This window comes from Spermophilus citellus (genome assembly GCF_964194105.1).
Source record: "Spermophilus citellus genome assembly, chromosome: 3".
NCBI classification, from domain to species: domain Eukaryota; kingdom Metazoa; phylum Chordata; class Mammalia; order Rodentia; family Sciuridae; genus Spermophilus; species Spermophilus citellus.
Window position 1 is genome coordinate 89,457,691 of NC_138184.1, and position 16,520 is coordinate 89,474,210.

General features: G+C 43.4%; 1 protein-coding gene and 1 long non-coding RNA gene across 15 annotated transcripts in view; one reads left to right on the forward strand and one right to left on the reverse strand.

Moving 5' to 3' along the window:
* CLIP1 (CAP-Gly domain containing linker protein 1) overlaps positions 1 to 6,249 on the reverse strand; it is a 124,021-nt gene extending 117,772 nt beyond the window's left edge. For 10 of the 14 annotated variants that reach the window (XM_081286582.1, XM_081286581.1, XM_081286579.1 and 7 more), the window contains exons 1-2: positions 6,114 to 6,220; positions 5,299 to 5,328 (exon numbers count right to left, since the gene is read on the reverse strand). The gene's annotated coding sequence lies outside the window, so the exon portion shown is untranslated. Of the gene's footprint in view, positions 1 to 5,298; positions 5,329 to 6,113 lie in introns of all 14 variants that reach the window. The other 4 variants (XM_081286583.1, XM_081286584.1, XM_081286585.1 and 1 more) reach the window with 4 other exon arrangements.
* LOC308644867 lies at positions 5,303 to 7,216 on the forward strand. The gene is made up of 2 exons (XR_014021098.1): positions 5,303 to 5,442; positions 6,771 to 7,216. It is a non-coding gene; the product is annotated as an uncharacterized lncRNA (long non-coding RNA).
* The last annotated feature ends 9,304 nt before the right edge of the window (positions 7,217 to 16,520 follow it).

Genomic DNA, 16,520 nt, shown 5'->3' on the forward strand with positions numbered 1-16,520 from the left:
TGTATGTTTTATAATTTATGCAAATAACCCATATGTTTTTTTGAGTTTTTTTTAAGTTGTCAGTAGACCTTTAGTTTATTTATTTACTTATTTATATGTGGTGCTAAGAATTGAATCTAGTGCCTTTTGGCTAGGCAAGCACCAAGCCAAAACCCCAGCCCCAGAATCCATATGTTTTAAGAAGAGAACATGTTGGGGCTGGGTTGTGGTAATAGAGAGCTTGCCTAGTATGTATGAGGCACTGGGTTTGATTCTCAGCACAACATAAAAATAAGTGAATAAGGGAGGGAAGGGGGTAAGGGGGTAAAAAAAAAAAAAAAAAATGGTGGAATGAGATGGACATCACTACCCTAAGTACATGTATGAAGAAGACGTGAATGGTGTGAATATACTTTGTATCCAAGCAGAGATATGAAAAATTGTGCTCTATATATGTAATATGAATTGTAATGCATTCTGCTGTCATATACAACAAATTAGAATAAAAACTTTTTTAAAATACATAAACGAATAAAATAAAAACATCCATCAACATTAAAAATATTTTTAAAAAAGAGAACACGTTATCAAAATATATAAAAACACTGTAAAACTGGTACATATTAACCTGAGAACCTAAAAAAAGAAAAATTTCACTGGAAAACATTCTCTAAATTTAACTTGTGCTGGTACACCTGTAAAGCCAGCAACTTGAGAGGCTGAGACAGGAGGATCATAAGTTCAAGCCAGCCTCCCCAACTCAGATAAGGGGAAGAAAAAGAAAAAGAGATCCTGTCTCAAAAAAAAATTTTTTTAAACCTAGGAATATGGTTCATTAATAAAGTGTCCCTGGGTTCAATTCCCCAAATAACATCCCCACAAAAAAAAGATCTAAACTTTAATACTAAATACTCAGTATAACAACCTAAGCAAGATATACTCACAACAGAAATTAGTGATATGGTTTCATGTGATGAAGACATACTTTTTTCTTGTTACCCATTTATAAAGAAATTTAGTAATAAAAGTTCACTTTCACTTAGGCTATAAAAAAAACTACCCTGATTATACAGTTTATTTATTCTCTAGTCCAGAAGGAAAAGTCTAAATAGGTTCCTTCCTGCCTTGAGGTATTGAGAACAGAGTATCTTCAGTAAGAAGGTTTTACATAGGATAAATCAGTATAAGAGAGAAGGCAGGCAGTCAAAAGACTTGATTAAGAGAGTTTTAGGGGACTGGGGCTGTAGCTCATTGGTAGAGCACCCACCTTTCGCACGTGAGGCACTGGGTTCAAACCTCAACATCAAAGAAAAATAAATATATTGTATCCAACTACAACTTAAAAAATACTAAAAAAAGAAAAAAATATTTTTAGGAAAACATCCCTAATATCGCTTATTTTCCCTGAGAGGGAAATATGTGCCAAATATATCAGTGCAATTCTTGAGTAAAAGAAAGAATTTGTAGAATGAATGGGGAGAGGGTTTGATTAAAACTGCCTTCCCTCAGGGGTGGGGACATAGTTCATCCCCAACACTTTAAAAAAAAAAAAAAAACCCACAAAGAAAGAGAGCAAAAAAGAAAGAACAAAGAGCATCAATGATTTGCACATCCTGAACATCGGATCTTCAGGTCCTTTAATTTCAAAAAAGATATTGTAAATCCAGGACTTTGTAATTTTAAATGTCAAAACTGGGCAGAGTTAAAATGAAATCTATTCCAAGCTATACTCAGATATATAAGCAAAGAGCACAAATATCAAATTATTTAATTCAAGTCTTAAGCATAATAGACTTCATCCTCTATAAAACATAAGAGCAGCAAATGTCTATCTTGGTCTCATGGGGATTCCTAAGAGGAGGCAGATGAGAATACATTATTTCCCCAGGGAATGAGACACAGGAAAGGCTTCCCAATCAGGATTCCATAATGGGAATGACTATTTCCTCTTTTCCAAGATTTTACAAAGAATACTTTTAAGATGTTGTTGCTGGACCACAATAAACAATTAAGAAACAGACCCACCCATTGAGTTAGTGCTAGTGGAATCTATCCTTCTCCAAGTGCCAGATGGAGATTTAAAAAAAAAAAAAAAAAGCTCTCAACTAATTGTAGCCAAGATTCCTTGGTATTTGGTGCCAGGGCCAGGATATTAACCCAGATGTCCTCGCCAAATTCAAGGTTGGTTAAGTGCAGTCTGCCAACCTACCAAAAAAAAAAAAAAAAAAAAAACAACTCCTTCTGTTCCCAATTAGAATCTGAGCTCATTCGTCCTTGAAATTCTTCTAGAGTACCATCAGTCAGTATGTTTTCCCTTAAAACTGCACTGTAACATGTTTTCCCTTAAAACTGCACTGTAACTCCAATGGTGATTCTTTTGAGTTTCCAACTATATGGGAAACATACACTATGTATATTAAAGATATAGAAGATACTACAGGAGTTTAAAACTTCCCTAAAGAGCTATCTAAAAAATCAAATCCAGGGTAATACTGACATTGCTTCCCAATTAAGATGGAAAAGACTTACGTAAAGGTTTACCCTAAAACACAGTGTATACCACGAAATGTTTAAAACTAAAGGAGGGCTGTGCTGCACAATTCTGGGGAAAATCTATGTATGCAAGTATCATTACATGGCCATCCAGGGGTCACCAAAGACCCTGAACAGATGCACACAAATAGGAATACACTCAATACTAAGCCTGAACATCAAGTACCCAGCTGGCCTGCTGGCCACCCACTTGGTTCTATTGCCAAGGCATTCTGTACACTGCTTAAAGGCACATCAACTGGGGTGTGATTTCTAGCTCTATATTCACTAGCTGTGAACTTTCGGGAAAATTAGCAAAATTCTTGGAACCTCAGTGCCCCCACCTTTAATCTTCCTCAAAATCATTAACACAGCATAAAATTATTTAGTATTTTTAAACATTTAATAAATATGCATTTTGAGAACTATATATAGCCTGTATAAAGCCTTAACTATCTTCCCCTCCCAAAATGCCCTTTCAGGACCCCTGTACTTGCTATTCCTTCTTCCTAGAATGCACTTCCCTCTGGGATTGACATTCCCTCACTTCCTTTAGATCAAAAGTCACATTCTCGGATCTCTTGCCACTCTACCTAAAATTTCCAAAACTCAAAAAATAAATAAATAAATAATAAAAATAAATTAAAAAATAAAATAAAATAAAATTTCCAAAACTCAAACCCTTATCCCCAAAATTTCACATTCCCTCTTCCCCAGCTTCTTTTTCCTTACCATTTATCACTTTCTAGCAAAACATACTCTTTATTCTCTGACCTCCTTTAAGTGAAATTCCAACAGAACAGGCATTTCTGTTTTATTCAAGAGACTGTGTGACTTGCACACAGTCTGAGAATCACACCTGCCACACAGTAGGTAGCTCAATAAATATCTTGTGTGAATCTAATGAGACCTCCTTACAGTCCACAGTTACAGCCCAGCTTCATAACCTGCCTTTAGGGGGATATCACACTTCAAAAATACCACAAAGAAGTAGAGGCCTGTCAGCTGATATACACCCGTGTCTACTATTCACATCAGAGAAAAACACACTGGAGCTCCCACCTCATTTGTACGAGGCAAGGAGGAAAGAAGTTGACAGTTCTGAGTGGAAAAGTCTCACTTTAGTTAACAATATATAGACAAAGTTTTCTGACATAATTAACAAATATTAAACCATTTTCCTGTGCCTTTACTATGCTACTTTCTATTTCTCTTTCATTTCGACTCCTATAAAACCAATCTTGGGGGGTGTAGCTCAGTGGTAGAAGGTGTTTTTAGTATGCCTCCTGGGCTCAATCTCCAGTAACATCAATTAAAAACAAACAAAAACAAAAATCTTGGAATTTATGGACCTCGTATACTCAATTAACTAAATAATAAATATTTATTGAGCACATGGAACTCTACAGAATGCTGCAGAAGATCCCATAAGATGAAAGACAAGGTACTCTAAGAAGACCAGAAATCCATCTGTAAATAATAAGGAACAAGGGCTGGGGATGTGGCTCAAGCGGTAGCGTGCTCGCCTGGTATGCGTGCGGCCCGGATTCGATCCTCAGCACCACATACCAACAAAGATGTTGTGTCCACCGAGAACTAAAAAATAAATATTAAAATAATAATAATAATAATAAGGAACAGGGCTGGGGATGTGGCTCAAGCCGTAGCGCGCTCGCCTGGCATGTGTGGGGCGCTGGGTTCGATCCTCAGCACCACATAAAAGTAAAATAAAGATATTGTGTCCACTGAAAAAACTAAAAATTAAATTTTTAGTATGGCATATAAAGGGAGCAATTCATCTTATATTCCATCCATTGGGCTTAAAATCCTAATAGACAGCACTTAAAAAAGTAAGAGCTAGCTTGGGATGTAGCTTAGTGGTAGAGTGCTTACCTAGCATGCACCAGACTCTTGATCCCATGGGGGAGCCAAAAGCCAAACATTACTGAGTCATTTCACCCAAGATGTGACAGACTTGATGTTAGACACTGTATAAGAATTTTCTTTTCAGATAAATTAAAAAATCAAAGTCTAAATTCAATAAGAACAGAAGCCTGATTGGCTTAAGTTGTGCTCTAGCAAATGACTGGAAAGAACAGGGATGGGCAAAATCCTGATATTCAGGTAGATAACTGTAGGTCCCACCCAGTTTCTGTTTTCACCCCAGAGCTGGGAGTAATGGGAAGGCCACTGAACTGCTTTATCTCAACCTCAAAAATTGGGAACAAGGGCTGGAATACAGCTCAGTAGACTGGCCCAAAGTTCCATCCCCAGGACCACACACACCCACATCCACATCCACAAGGGGCATAAGCCTTTAACCAAGCAATCACCCATTTCCTTTGCTTTAATAAAGTCTGGCTTTGCTCTGGGCCCTAGATTCACCATATTAACTTAAAACTAAGCACCTGAAGTCAGAAGAACTGAGTTCAAATCCTTATCCCTCAGATGTGTGGCTCTCAAATTACTTGACCTTCCTATGCCCTCTTTGTAAAATGGGGATGACGACAACACCTCATTGCGTTGGACTGATTACATGAGATAAAAACACAACACTTGCTCAGAGGCTGACCACAGAAGGCTTCAATAAATGTTCACCGTTATTATTTCCAGAGGGGGGAAAATGCCCCAGGGCTGAGGAGCTACATACCTGAGGATTTTTGCAGAAGGTATCTTTAAACCTAAAAGCCAAACACAATGCTCTCCTGCCTCGTGGACACTATCACAGCAGCAATAAAACCCCAGAGTGATAACCATAAAAACAGGCTCCACAGCACGGGTACTTACAGAGCTCCGACCGCCAGGCACTGTCCTAACCTAAAAGAGGAAGAAGGCAAGGCTGCTGAATCACACAAGCAAAAACACATCACGGAATCTCTCCACCCTCCTCCTTAAAAGCAGACACTGGAGCCCAAGTTTTGCTAAAAACAGGTATCTACACCGATTACAGACTTAACGTGTAATTTCGCCATGCCCCAGAGGTGGGGCTGCGGAGGGCGGAGGGTGGTGCTCGGCTGCTGCCAGGTGGAAAGGCCACAGGAAGGGGAGACGGCCGGATCGGGGTTTCACCCCGGAATCAAAAATTCTGCCGCACCGGGACTTCCAAATTCTGGGGGCCGCCAGCCTCTGCTTCCCAAATCACCCCCGACCGGTGTCGCGGTCCCGCATCGGTGCCCGCGCGGCGGCAGGTCCAGGTGGCCGGCAGCGGGACCCCCAGGACGCGGCCCCCTCTCGCCCCGCGCCTCCCCGGGAAGCTCGGCCGCTCGGGAGCTAAACAAAGCCGGCGGGCGGGCGTGCTCCGCACCGGCGCGGGCGCCAGGCCCCGCGGAAGGCTCAGGTGGCGGCGCCCAGGGCAACAGGTCGGGCCGGGCCGAGGCCTCCCGGGCCCGCCGCCCACCGCCCCGGGCGGAGCAGCGCCGGAGGTCGCGGGGCAGTGGCGCGGGCAGGCCGAACCGGCCGCGTCCCGGGCGGGCGGAGCGAGGCAAGGCCCGGCGCGGCGCCCTCGGGCGGCCACCGCGCGGCCTCCGGGGCGGCCCCAGAGGGCGCCGCGGCGCAGAGGGAACCCGGGAACGCGAAGGGACAGGGCCGCGCGCCGCGCTCACCGCCTCGGACGCCGCTGGTCGCCTCCACCTGCACCGCTGCAGCAGCCGCTGCTGCCGTGGCCGCCGCCTCCCGCCTCCCGGCTCCTTGGTCCGGGCGGGGGAAAGCGTGACGCGCTGCCGCCGCCGCCGCCAGGAGTCGCCGCACGGCCCCTCCCCGCCGCCCACGCCCCCGCCCCCGCCCCTTCGCCCACGCCCCCGCCCCTTTGTCTGCTGCCCCCGCCGGTGCCGCGGGGTCCCCTCCCGGCCCGCGTGCCCCGCCAGGTGCGAGCCGAAGCCGAGAGGCCTGCGCCCAGAGCGTCGTCGGCTTTCGGCCGGTCCTGGGCTTTCTACGAAGCGCCCCGGAATTTGCAAGTCACCCCCGATAGCTCCATTGCGACCTGACAGCAGCCTGCCGTCTGGGCTGATTCATTGGTTCGCCCTCCCCTTCCCGCCGGACCGGGTGGGAAATCCTTTGAAACGAGTTGTAAGGAGCTAGCTGCTCGCAGCGGTTAAGCTTAGGAAGAACCATCCCTGCTCTCCCGGGAAACACCCGGGGTTAAGAATCCTTTGAAACAAGCCTGGAGCTGGCTCCGTTAGCTTGAGAAAAGCCTCTTTTATTCGCCCCAGTCGCTTGGACTGAAGCCCAGGTTAAGGTCGCGTCCCCACTCCTCCCCGCAGGGATCGCCTGTAAAAAGCTTTTGAAAGGGACTGGAGCGGACTCTGCAGCAGCCCGCTCAGGGCTCTATAGCAGAGGGCGGCCAGCATTTCACTCCCATGGACCATGGCAACCCCAGAAGTTTTGCAGCTCCAGGCAGGACTCAGCAGCTGTCGGGGAAGCCCAGGAGTTTGCAGTGACTGGATGGATAAGGGGGCCGGGCTTCCTCCTCTTTCCCGGTAGAAGAGAATAATCTGGAGGAAGGGTGACCTGCCCTGCTGACCTTTATTCAAAAGCACCGAGCTGCCCGGACCAAAACAGATATGCACACAGCTGGCGGAGGAAACCACCCTGGAAGTGCAGGAAATTTTGAAGGAAATGAATTTATCTGTGGGCCCCTCCCATCCATTCAGGTTCTTAAAAAATCACAGGATAAAAAAATAAATAAATAAAAATAAAAATCACAGGATATTCTTTCACCTTATTCGATATCGCCCTAATTTACAAATTGCAAGGTCAGGTGGTGGCGGTACTCCTGGAATCCAGTATCCATATTCCTATTCTGAAAAGCACACCTCAGCTCTGCTGAGGGCCATTGCCAAGTAGGAATGATGCATCGAAATTTCCTTGCCAGCCTACCCCATGCTAAATGGACTTGCCTTGGAATTTCGCTGTTGACATTGCATGTAAGGTGACCTTGCTCAAGGACCAGGGCGGATCCGGGTTCAGGGCGGATCCGGGTTTAGAGCTGATCAGGTTTGAGGAAGTATTCCGGTCCTTGGGTTTAGGGCGTTCCAGGTTTAAGACAATATGGGTTTTAGGGAAGTTGGAGGTTGAAGATTATTGCTGCTGGAAGTAGGGCGTTCCTGCTGTCTGAGCTCCCCGTTGAGTTCTCGGGAGATTCAGAAAGTATTTTGGGAAAAAAGCCTCGTGGAGTAGGTGAATTGGCGGGAGCAGAACTGGGATTTCCCCAGAACGTGTGTGTAGAGGCCGGTGTGAGTTCGGGAATAAAGAATTGCTGTTTGAATCTACAAGGTGTGTGGTGGCTCGTGATTCTGTGCCCAGCCAAGACTGCGGCACACCTCCTTCACCTGGAACTCTTTTCAGCTTTTAATAAGCAACCCATGTGGTCATAGATGCCCTAGAATGAATAGAAGACCGCAGTGCTAATGTGGGGTGCAACTGTTAACACTGGTTTTCTCTCTTCTACTCATTCTGCTGAGCCTATATTTATTTAAAATATGGCTGTTTTGTTACTCGTGGGTTAATTGGCATTAATTCTGATTTTTTTTAATTGTAGTTGTAGATGGACAGAATGTTTTTATTTTATTTATTTTTTTATGTGGTGCTAAGGATCCAACCCAATGCTTCACACATGCTAGGCAAGTGCTCTGCCACTGAGTTACAATCCCAGGCCCTAATTCTGATTTAAAAATATATATACATATTGCCTTACAATATTATTAACCAGGACTATTGACTTTTTAGTGCCCCCTTCAATATTGTGACCAAAGCACTATAGAACTGAGAAAGTTTCCTCAGTCCTACCACAAATGAAGCACTCACATTCTGTTTTTAGATGGATTCATTGGGCTTTTTTTTTTTTTTTTTAAAGAGAGAGTGAGAGAGGAGAGAGAGAGAGAGAATTTTTAATATTTATTTTTTAGTTCTCGGCGGACACAACATCTTTGTTGGTATGTGGTGCTGAGGATTGAACCCCGGCCGCACGCATGCCAGGCGAGCGCGCTACCGCTTGAGCCACATCCCAGCCCCTTAATTAATTGATTATACTATTTAGAAAGTTTTAAATGTCTCCCTAAGGTACTTACAGTTCTTATCACCCTTCAAGGACAACACAATATAAAATAGTGGTTGGCAAGTACTTTGTAAACTGATAAAAATATTCAAGGCTGTATAGAATTTTTAAAATAGAAAATGAAAGAAAAACTGTCAACTGTCAAAACAAGAATGCCTCTCTTTCTCTTTTTTTTTTTTTTTTTTTTTTTTTCTGGTATTAGAAATTTAAGGGGCTGGAGATGTGGCTCAAGCGGTAGCGCGCTCACCTGGCATGCATGCGGCCCAGGTTCGATCCTCAGCACCACATACCAACAAAGATGTTGTGTCCGCCGAAAACTAAAAAATAAATATTAAAAAAAATTCTCTCTCTCTCTCTCTCTCTCTCTCTTAAAAAAAAAAAAAAAAGAAAAGAAATTTAACCCCGGAAACTTGACCACTGAGCCACATCCTCAGCCCTTTTTAGTTTTTATTTTGAGAAAGGATCTCCCTGAGTTTTTTTTTTTTTAAGAGAGAGTGAGAGAGAGAGAGAGAGAGAATTTTTTTAATATTTATTTTTTAGTTCTCGGCGGACACAACATCTTTGTTGGTATGTGGTGCTGAGGATCGAACCCGGGCCGCACGCATGCCAGGAGAGCGTGTTACCGCTTGAGCCACATCCCCAGCCGGTCCCCTGAGTTTTTTAAGGCCTTAAATTGTTTGCGATTCTCCTACCTCCAGATTCTCAGCCTCCAGAGCCACTGGGATTACAGGTGTGCACCATTGCACCCAGTGAATACTTTTTAAATTAAAAGCCAATTTTCTTTTTCCTTCTCCCTCTTTTTGTTTTAAGTTCTGAATCATATCTATAGGTAACAATTCAAAATTTAGCTGGGCCAGGGAATGGAGGCACTCACATGTAATCTCAGCTACTCAGGAGACTGAGGCAGGAGGATCACAAAGTTCCAGGTTAGCCTGCACAATTTAGTGAGACCCTGTCTCAAAATAAAAGTCAAAAAGGACTGGGGATATAGTTCAGTGGCAGAGCACCTGCCTGGCATATTGTGAAACCCTGGGTTCAATCCCCAGTACCATGTGCGCGCGCGCACATACACACCCACACAAAATCATGCAGTATACCATAAATGTATACATTTTGTTTGCTTAGGAAATAAAAATTAAAATATTTTTAATTCCAAACTTGCTTCATAAAGAGAAATGGAAATTCATTTGCACTGTTATTTTTTACATTTCATCTGCTTCTATTAGCATTATTTCAGAAGCCAGAGTCAAATTAATTGCATCTATTCATTCAACAAGTTCTGTTCAGTTCCAGGTACTGTTCCAAGCTCTGTGGGTGAAGGTCAAGTCACTATCCTCAAATGCTGGGACTCATGTCTGGCTTACTGAATCAAGGTGGGGTAATCACTGTTGCATGAAGTTCCCTGGTATAAAGCCAAGATGAGCAGAATATACCAAACCACACCCCTTGTCAATTTCATTTTAGCCCCAGATAAAAAATACAAAGATCTAAGTAACACCCAGTACAAGCAAAATGTTTAAATTAACTGATGTATTGGGAAAGGTAAGAAGCTGGGGCTGATGCATTTAATTAAAAAGTGACTCAACCAAAGCAAGACAGAATCTTAAACTACAACAAAAAGAAGCAAAAACAAAACAAAAAAAATTCACAATAACTATTTTGGACCAAAAATTAATCTTTTTACAGAAACCAATGAAGACTGATATGTCTATTCAAACAATGCTGATGATAGTGAGGATTTTGGGTTTTGTTTTTTGGTTTTTTTTCCTTTTGGAACTGGATGTCTAACCCAGGGCTTTGAAAATACAAGGCAGATAGATGCTTTGCTGCTGAGCTACATCCCAGCCCATGATGATAGTGGTTTTTCTTTGTTTGTTTGTTTGTTTGTTTGTTTTTGGTACTGGGGTATGAACTTAGGGCATTCAACCACTGAGCAACATCCCCAGCCCTATTTTGTATTTTATTTAGAGACAGGGTCTCACTGAGTTACTTAGCACCTCACTTTTTGCTGAGGCTGGCTTTGAACTTGCAATCCTCCTGCCTCAGCCTCCCAAGCCACTGAGATTTCAGGCATGCACCACCATGCTTGACATAATAGTGGTTTTAATGAAAACAGAATTTTTATTGTACTGGAGATTGAACTCAGGGTTGCTTTCCACTGAGCTACATCCCCAGCCTTTAAAAATTTTTTTGAGACAGGGTCTTGTTAGGTCGGTGCCAGCGACTTGGTGGCAACTTAGAACAAAGCAGCCCGGGCTGCTTTGAACGTCAATCAGATGCGGGCGGAAACGCCTGTCAATCAGCCAGATCTCCTGACTAAGGCCTGTCAATCAGCAGGACCCCCTGGCCAATCCTGAAGTTCAGCCAACTCCCCTGACCAACTCCAAGGGGGCAAGGGACCCTAGAGACACCTTTTCCTGTCCCAAGCCCTTCCCTGCCTGCTGTAAGCCCCATAAAAGTCCAGTCCGGTCGAGCTTCCACGCGGTTTCTCCTCAGACCCTTCCCCTGTCCCCTCTGTGGGTCTGATCGAGTTCCGCGCGGGAGTGATATCTCAATAAAGCCTGTTCAGCGGCCCTTTTAAATCTGCCTCCTTTGGTTGCTGCCTGCCCAGCCTGATCTGACAGGTCTCACTAAATTGCTGGGTCTGTAGCTATTGCCCTTCTCGGACTATTCCCTGAAGACCTTAAAAGAGAGTTCTACAGGGATACTGCCACATCGATGTTCATAGCAGCACAATTCACAATAGCTAGACTGTGGAACCAACCCAGATGCCCTTCAATAGATGAATGGATTAAAAAAATGTAGCATTTATACACAATGGAGTACTACGCAGCACTAAAAAATGACAAAATCATGGAATTTGCAGGGAAATTGATGGCATTAGAGCAGATTATGCTAAGTGAAGCTAGCCAATCCCTAAAAAACAAATGCCAAATGTCTTCTTTGATATAATGAGAGCAACTAAGAACAGAGCAGGGAGGAAGAGCAGGAGGAAAAGATTAACATTAAACAGAGACGTGAGGTGGGAGGGAAAGGGAGAGAAAAGGGAAACTGCATGGAAATGGAAGGAGACCCTCATTGTTATACAAAATTACATATAAGAGGTTGTGAGGGGAATGGGAAAAAAAACAAGGAGAGAAATGAATTACAGTAGATGGGGTAGAGAGAGAAGATGGGAGGGGAGGGGAGGGGGGATAGTAGAGGATAGGAAAGGTAGCAGAATACAGCAGTTACTAATATGGCATTATGTAAAAATGTGGATGTGTAACCGATGTGATTCTGCAATGTAATGTTTTGAACAACCAATAAAAATAAATAAATAAATAAATAAATTGCTGGGTCTGGCCTTGAACTTGGGATCCTCCTGCCTCAGCTTCCTGAGTTGCTGGGATTATAATCCTGTGTCACCTAACCCAGGCTTTAAAGGAATTTTTTAAAAAGCAAAATGATGAAAGAAAGTCAAACTACTAAATTTAAATTTATACAATCACTTTTTAAAAAGAAAACAGGTCCCGAGTTAAATTCCCAGCATCCAAAAAAATAAAAATAAAAATAATCAAAAAGAACAAAACAAAAGCCATATTGTACATATTCAATTAACAAAGAACAGTATCAGTAGGGTAACACACATTATGATGTAATCTATATTTAGGGCCTTCTAAATAGACTAGTGCTTTGAGTACATGCAATTTCACAGTGAGGGGGTTGATAAGATCTCTTAGAAAGTTCCAAACATTTTAAAAATTCTCTGTATCCAGTAAAACAAAATATTTGTGAAATCAGTTGTTGGTATAGCAGTTCTACTTCAACAAATCTATCTTGAGTTCATGAAAAATTGAAGATAGCTTCAACAAAAATCATGCAGATTACCCAGTTGCGATGGTACCTGTCTGTGGTCCCAGTGACATAGGAGACTGAGGCAGGAGGATCACAAATTAAAGGCCAGCCTGGGCAACTTAGGGAGACCCTCTCTCAAAGTTAAAAATAAAAAGGGTTGGGATGAAGCTCAGTGGTAAGTTCTACCCAGGGTTCAATTCCTAGAAACACACACACACAAATGTATTATGAGTCAATATTTTTTTTTGAGGGGGTACTGGGGATTGAACTCAGGGGTGCATCCCCAGTCCTATTTTGTATTTTATTTAGGGTCCCACTGAGTTGCTTTAGCACCTTGCTTTTGCTGAGGCTGGCTTTGAACTTGTGTTCCTCCTGCCTCAGCCTCCAGAGTCCCTGGGACTGCAAGCGTTTGCCACCATGCCCGCCTGATTCAATGGTTTTTGTATATTATTTTATTAATTTTTAAAAATTGTGGTAACAGGGGGTTGGGTATATAGCTCACTTGGTAGAGTGCTTGCCTAGCATGCACAAGGCCCTGGGTTCAATCCCCACCACCACACACATACACAAAAATTGTGGTAACATATATAACATAATATAATTTAACCTGTGTGCATGTGTTATGTGAGTGTGTGTGTGTGTGTGTGTGTGTGTGTGTGTGTGTGTGTGAGTATGTATGTGTGTGAGTGTGTGTGGCCAGGGCAATCTTTTTGTTTGTATGTTTTTGTTGTCGTTGCTCTTTTGCAATGCTAGGATGGAACCCCGGGCCTCCTGCATTCTAGGCATGTGCTCTACCACTGAGCTACACCCCAAGCCCTGCAGTTTTCATTTTAAGTACACAGCCCAGTGGCATTAATTGAATTCACAATGTTACTCTCTCTAAAATGAAACTTTGGAGAGAAAAAAAAAATGGTTTGATATCTTATTTGACAAAAATGGCACTGTCAAGTAAGAAATGATTTGTAAAAATGTCTTTTTTTTTTTTAAAGAGAGAGTGAGAGAGGAGAGAGAGGGGGAGAGAGAGAGAGAGAGAATTTTTAATATTTATTTTTTAGTTCTTGGCGGACACAACATCTTTGTTTGTATGTGGTGCTGAGGATCGAACCCGGGCCGCATGCATGCGAGGCGAGCGGGCTACCGCTTGAGCCACACCCCTAGCCCCTGTAAAAATGTCTTTAGCTCCCATTTCTCCCCTCGGGGACCTGTAAGACCATGGAGTGTCTGTTAGGAGGTATGAAAGAAGGTCCTGTCTTGGCTCTAGGCCTGGGTATGAGAGGGAAAAGAGGACATAGAAATGAGAGTGCCTGCCTTCCAGGCCCAGCAGTCGGTGGGGAGAAAGGAAGAAGAGGAAGGGGTGACAGGGAAGATGCCTGTGCTGACATCTGGGACAGAGAAGGAAGCTTTTGTTTCCTCCATATTTGAGAGTCTAGGAAAAAACCCTTAGGCAAGTGTGGCCCCTTGCCAGCATTGTTAAAAAAAAATGGGGAAGGTCAGGCAGCAGGAAGAGCTGGGTTGTGTTCCTGGGCTTGCACTTGGATACTTGGCATAAATAGCTGCTTGAGAGCTTGTGTGCCTGTGCTGGAACCCATGGCAGCATCAGGAGAGAGTCCATTGGTACCATGAACAGCAGGGAGGGTGGGATCAGCAGGAGGAGGCCCTGAGTCCTGAGTCCTGACTGGACCTAGACGTGTATCAGGAGCAGACTTGACCAAAAGCTGACTCAAACACTCAGGAAAGACTCAACAGTGGGTGACCATGCTAATTGCCTTCCTCAGACCCATTCTCCTTATGTGGGTGCAGTGCTGGGGTCTGACCCCAGGGCCTGGTGCTTTCTGGGCAAGTGCTCCACCACTGAGCGATATTCCTGGCTTCCATTTCCATTCCCCCCACTTTTTTTTTTTTAATACCAGAATCAAACCCATGGGTGCTTCACCACTGAGTGACATCCCAGCCCTATCCATCTATCTATCTATCTATCTATCTATCTATCTATCTATCATCTATCTATCTATTTTTATTTTGAGATAGGATCTTGCTAAGTTGCTGAGGGCCTCACTAAATTGCTGGGGTTTGTCTTGAACTTGTGATCCTCCTGCCTAAGCCTCCTAAGTTGCTGGAATTATAGACATGTGCCACCCTACCTGGCCCCCCACTTTTTGTTTTGTTTTACTGGGGATTGAACCAGGGAGAACTCTACCACTGATCTACACCCATAGTCCTTTTTATTTTATTTCGAAATAGAGCCTCACCATGTTACCTGGGTTGGCCTCAGCCTTCAGAGTAACTGGGATTCGAGTTGTGGGGTTCCCCACACCCAGCTCCCACTCCCCTTTTTCAACTACAAATGCTGACTCCATTTGGCACATTATTCATCCAATAATTTATGCTCACTTCCTGAAATTTTCCCTAAGAAAATCAGCTAAAGTTGCCTCTGAGAAAACCTTTCCTTTCCTGATAAACGGTGGCAGACACAGACATGCTATCAAAAGGCCAAAGTCTCAGGGCAGAAGATTGAAAGAACAGAATCACTGTCCTTGGTAGATCTCTGTTGATCTGGATCAAATACTTTGATAAGAACCAAAATACTTAGATACTTAGGACAACACAATAAATTTTGAATGGCTTAAAGGACTGTTAGAGGGCTGGGGATGTGGCTCAAGCGGTAGCACGCTCACTTGGCATGCGTGCGGCCCGGGTTCGATCCTCAGCACCACATACAAACAAGGATGTTGTGTCCGCCGAGAACTAAAAAATAAATATTAAAAATTCTCTCTCTCTCTCTCTCTCTCTCTCTCTCTCTCTCTCTCTCTCTCCTCTCTCACTCTCTCTTAAAAAAAAAAAAAGGACTGTTAGAAAAAGAGCATTGAAAAGAAAATAGAAAATGACCATTTGCGGATTTGTATTGTTTTACTGGGTATTGTGTGTAACTGTCTTTCTCCATTTTTTTTTCTAGAAAATGTCCATCACTTTTTTTTTTTCTTTGTGGGGATGCCATGTAGTCCTGAGTCCTGCTTCAAGCAGACCTGGGATCAGAGGAGAACAAGTCTGCTTATAGGAGTTTCTTCTCAGTGGAGGATCCATAAGTAGAACTTGAATCTTCCATAATATATATTATTGACACAAGCATATGAGCACAACTAGTATTTTTACATAGAAGTCACCTCATTACTCTGGGCCTTATGCCAGATAAAGTGATTTATTATACTTTTATTTAACTTTCTGCATGCAGGGGTGGGTCTCAGGTTAGACACTGATGCCAGGCCAATGACTCATCCACCTTTTCTCCAGCACCTCTCTACCTATCTTCTATTTCTCTATTTGGCTTTTCACCAGCATGTAGGTCTTTGTAAGCTCTTGTATCTTAAAAGCAAAAAAGAAACAAAACCCTCCCTCAGTGAACCTTCACTCTCCTGGGCAAAAAGCCTAAGCAACTTCTCAGTGCCCTATGCCTGCATTTCCCCATTGCAGTCTAGCTTTTTCCCCTAGCTCAGTGGAAATTGCCACAGCCAACATCATGGATTGACAGTGCATCTTTTTTTTTAAATATTTTTTAAATTTTTTTAGGTGTAGATGGACACAACACAATGCCCTTATTTGTTTTTTAAATTTTTTTTATTAGCTATTCATGATATTACAATGATCTTGGCAATTCATACATTTGAATCATTGGGGTATAATTTCTCAGTTTTCTAATTGTACAGATTGCAGAATCACACTGACAATGCCCTTATTTTTATGTGGTGCTGAGGATCGAACCCGGGTCCTGCCCATGCTAGGGGAGTGCTCTACCACTGAGCTACAATCCCAGCCCCTGACAGTGTATCTTTTAGTGAACCAGCCAACATGACATCGTTGATGACTATGGCAGTAGTAGTTTCACCTGAGTGGTGGAGGCAAGAATTGGACCTCCTTGGCCTCTCAGTGGCAGTTCCACTTTTGGCTATTCTCTCTGTGCTGTGTTGCAAAAATGGACTGCACAAACAGAGCTACCTAGATAACTTGCAAATGATTGCAAGGTGCATCAGGGAGCTGAGACCAGAAGAACTGTACAAGCCAGGCACAGTGGTGCAAACCTGTAATTCCAGTGACTCTGGAGGCTGAGGTCAGAGGATTGCAAGTT